The 4,178-nt window shown below is 43.7% G+C and overlaps 1 protein-coding gene across 1 annotated transcript in view; it reads right to left on the bottom strand.

Moving 5' to 3' along the window:
* Positions 1-226: 226 nt before the first annotated feature.
* The window catches only part of LOC104461326 (sarcoplasmic/endoplasmic reticulum calcium ATPase 2-like), a 44,865-nt gene continuing 40,913 nt past the window's right edge, over positions 227-4,178 (bottom strand). The window contains 1 exon segment of the mRNA XM_010072868.1: positions 227-1,360. The gene's annotated coding sequence lies outside the window, so the exon portion shown is untranslated.

The following is a 4,178-nucleotide window of genomic DNA, read 5'->3' as shown; positions in this document are numbered from 1 at the left end:
CCTAACGCTTCGCATCCTGTCGCAGGAGCTCATGGCTCCAGTGCACTGACAGAGCAGCCCGGGGTGTGCGGCGTGAATAAGCCAGAACCGCCAGCAGCACTCCCAGCGGGCTCCTCGCCACGTGCGTTTGGTTCATCTTCATTTTACCCATGGAAGGGGGAAGAGACTAACAGCTGCTCCAAGTTGGGACAATTTAGAAAATAGAAAAGGACAAAAAATAAAGATGTAGTTGGGAAAGAAATGTTTATTTTCTCAGAGGGATTTTACAAACAATGGAGCAGTTAAAAAAAAAAAAACCAACAAAACAACTGAGTGATCAAAGTACTTGACAGTGTCCCTTAAGCACACACACGCAGCCCTGGACAGAGGAAATCACACCAGCGAGGAGGTCAACACTGCTGGAGAGCGGCTGGCATCTGCATAGTTCTAGGAGGAAAGATTGCAATGGTGTTGGTGCTAGTAAGTGGCATCCTGGCATGAGAGAGAGCGAGCGCTGAAGTATGTACGCATGTACCTGCGGAAAACAAAGTGCATAAAATAACAGGCCAAGTATGTATTGTAGAATAGATTTATTTACCTGATACAAATGAAACTAGGTGTGATGCGTCTTACTGTCAGCATGTCAACAGGCGATTGATCTTATTTACAACTTGTAAAGGTCGCACATGCAGTTGTCATCACTGGCTAAGTCGTTTGTTGCTTTTTAGAGAAATGCATCACAAGATTTTGTATTGCACCAACATCTGTCTTACTGCCTTAGATTTAAATAAGTTACATTACAGTGCAAAAGAGGTCGATTTGCACAAATGATAAAAAAAAAACCCCAAAGTTATGAACTGGAGGCTTACAGTTTAACATTCATCTGTAATGTTTTCCATGAGTTTTATAAATAGGATAGCATTGTACATAAGCTGGTACAGAGTAGTATGTTCGGATGATACAATACAGAGAAAGATTTGTCTACAACCGAAGGCATGCATTAGTTTGATATTGTACATTTTATAAACTTGACATTTTACATACAGAAATGTGGAAAAACTGGCTGACAGCTCCGCGGTTCTTGTTCAAGGATAAACCAACTCTTCTCCATGCAGCACAGAAACCAAACTTCACTGGAGAGAGTTTCCAATTCAGTAAGCTATATTGCACGGTTGTACGTCTGGATAATGAAGTCCTAATGGTACCACACATTTCTTCCACAGATAACACAATGAGTTTTGTTTTAGGGAAAGCAAAGAATCTTTACACATGATACATGCAGAAGAAATTTTGGTAGATGTGTTGCTAAAAAACACATGCACGCAACAAAACAACCTTACATTTCTGCAAAATTGTTTAGGAAGCGATTACTCCAGTATTGCTGAAAAGGAAAGAAAGAAAAGGCATCAGTTAATGAAAGGATGAATGCTCAGTATCATCGTATAAGCAAGACTAAAAGATCAACAGTGACAGGAGAAAGAATGTTAAGTTGGGTAACTGGCTGCTCTGTCATTGAAGGGACACTCTCAGGTTACTTTGTTCTACAAAGCCCCGAACCCTCTGGATTACGGCTCTGGAAGGCAGCAGAGCTCCCTTTCCATCAGCAATTCCTACAGCAGGCTGCAGTGAGAAAGAATTAAGACACGTTTAGAGAGCCCTTGCCTTTCTCTGCCTGATTTGCAGCAATAGACAAGTCTCACTGATTTGTAATTTTTACTTTCAAGCTCTGTACTACACAGTTTGAGCTAAAGTTTTAAAGAACTTTGTGTTTTTCCAATTAAGATGTTATATTGCAAGTTTGGCCCCAAAGCGACCCAACAATGTCCCTTTTCCAAGTTATACAGCTTATTCTAGGAAGCAGTAGGAAAGCTTTGAAGAAGTCACTGAACTACACAGATGAATGCGTAGCAAAGGGTAGAGTACAACATCGTGAAGCTATGGCTGTACTTTACCCCTACAACACAGCGTAAGGTTAGCCTTGCGTCTAGGAGAGAAGAACCGGCTACTCTCATCCCCTAAAACTTGGTCGTGCCTCTTCAAAGCACTGCTTCAACGCTATAAAATTTAGGCTCTCCTGCTAAGATTTGAAAATGCATATTAATGTAATTAAGGATGTAATTAGCAGAGATTAGGGAAACAGTTAATGGTTAGGAGTGCAAAAAAAAGTAAACAAGACAGGTGCGAGAGACAGACGACTTTGTATCAGTTTTACCTCCCTTCATCTCAGCAAATTCAACCGTCTTTAAGCTGTTTACCACGCATGTTCTGTGCATCAGCTGTGTTCTTGGACCAGGGACAGGACTGCTGTACTGCATTTTATCATCAGATTAAAAACTCATTTTCTTACCATCAGCCTTCTCCAAAGTGGCCTCCCTACAAACACAAGCCTCATAGCATCTTGACAGACAGGATTTTTCTGCAGCATCTCCCATACTTCTTTATTTGGAAGAATACTTCGGGAAACCAAGTATGAACTATTTTTATTGCTTGGATGCCAACAAAGAGGAGCAGCTTGTTGCGTAGCTCACAAACAGCACTTTGAATCGCTCCCATTTGAAAGCGGAGAGGGCCTGAGGCACACAAAGATAAAAGTTCCTGTCTAAAGATTTGACGTATGGCTGCAGCTGCCTGACCGTTTTCTTTGCTCTGATTTGCGCCAGGCTACAGAATGCCGACCTGGGGAGGAGCTGCTCTCATACCAGCCCCCACTGGTTTCCCAGGATAAGCCGATATCCTTCCTGGTGTTCCCAGCACGCGGTAGCATCAATCACGCTCGATCCTAGCCTTACACACCTCTCGCACTACAAAACAAGCAGCAATAGGTGAGGACATTAAGGAGTCCAGCAAACAGCAGAGATGAAAAAGCTCAGTGAGACGAGAAGAAAGGGAAACAAAAAGTATAAAGTTATTTTCTAAAAATGGTCTGGGAGAGCAAGCCTGGGTAACTGAGTTACTTCTACTTGAATAAGCGCTTCTGTTTACACATTCCCAGGGCTGGCACACTAGGAGTTACCTATTTGCATCCCCAGCTGACCCTCATACAGGGAGGAGGTTGGAGACAAATGTAGGGAACAAAAGTTAAGTGAGAGTTTCAACTCTGAGATGTTGGTAAGGAATCTATTCTAAAGTGAAAAGTCCCTTCTTGGCCTCCCGGCATGAAAGGACTGAGAGCTAAAGAAGGGCAGGACCTACCCCATTAAGGACAATAATTTAGTGAACACACCTTACAGCACGTTACTGACTGCGCACAGTATTTCTATAGCTTCTGTAATCAAAAAGCTTCACTGCCGGGGAGGAAGCTCATGGCAGGTCTAACAGTTGGCCAGTCCAGGCCACGCACGGCTGGTATTTACCAGGTGGTGGCAACATTTGGAAACAGAATCGCAGAAAGCACGGCACCAGCTGCCATCGAACCCGAGATAAGCAAGGGCTGATCTTAGGAATTACTCCGTTACTCTGTGCTATTACTCCACAAGACTGGGAGAAATAAAAGAAAGCCGGGGTCTAGTAAGATTGCTTGGGCTCTCCAGGAGCACCTTACAAAACCCGACCTTTCTGTAGCTCAGGAGCCTGCAGGGATGAACACTCCATGCACCCATCGGTCACCCAGCTTCCAAAGGCAACTCCGAGGAAGCCAAGGCCCTAATGCAGGTGCCCCAAGACATCTGATGTGAATGAGGGCTCAGATGTCAGCGCTGAAATCTGTGACAAGCAGCAAGAGTCATCTTCAATGTGGACAGAGGTCCAACAGAGAAGCTGTTGAAGACTGAATTCTACTTATTGACAGTAATTTTCAGCTTCTTAGAGACAGGGAGAAAGGGGAGCAGATTATTTGGCATGATAGGCAGGAAGAGGACTGGACAAGAAGCAGAGCCGATGGTGGTGACAGTCATTGTGCTCTGGAGGTCCACACAGAGCCAGTGTTCAAAGATTCAGGGTCCTGCCCTGGAAAAATGTCTGTCAATAACTTTGGGAGCACATAAAACTAACTTGCTAGTATTTGTTTCCAACAAATAACATACTTGTACATATTTTGATCTCAAGGAATCCTAAATCACAACCTAAATCTCGTTTTCAAGAAACGGGGACAAATCCCGTGTTGCTTATTTGTTACTGATACAGCAAAGGGCTGGTGCTGGCCCTTGGCTCTGTGGTATGCAAAACTTTAGTTCGGCACAGACAGGTTCTCCCACGCTAAA

This window comes from Pterocles gutturalis, unplaced genomic scaffold, assembly GCF_000699245.1.
Source record: "Pterocles gutturalis isolate BGI_N339 unplaced genomic scaffold, ASM69924v1 scaffold38087, whole genome shotgun sequence".
Classification (NCBI taxonomy): domain Eukaryota; kingdom Metazoa; phylum Chordata; class Aves; order Pterocliformes; family Pteroclidae; genus Pterocles; species Pterocles gutturalis.
The sequence above is the reverse complement of the archived record's forward strand: the minus strand, read 5'-3'. Positions and strand labels throughout refer to the sequence as shown.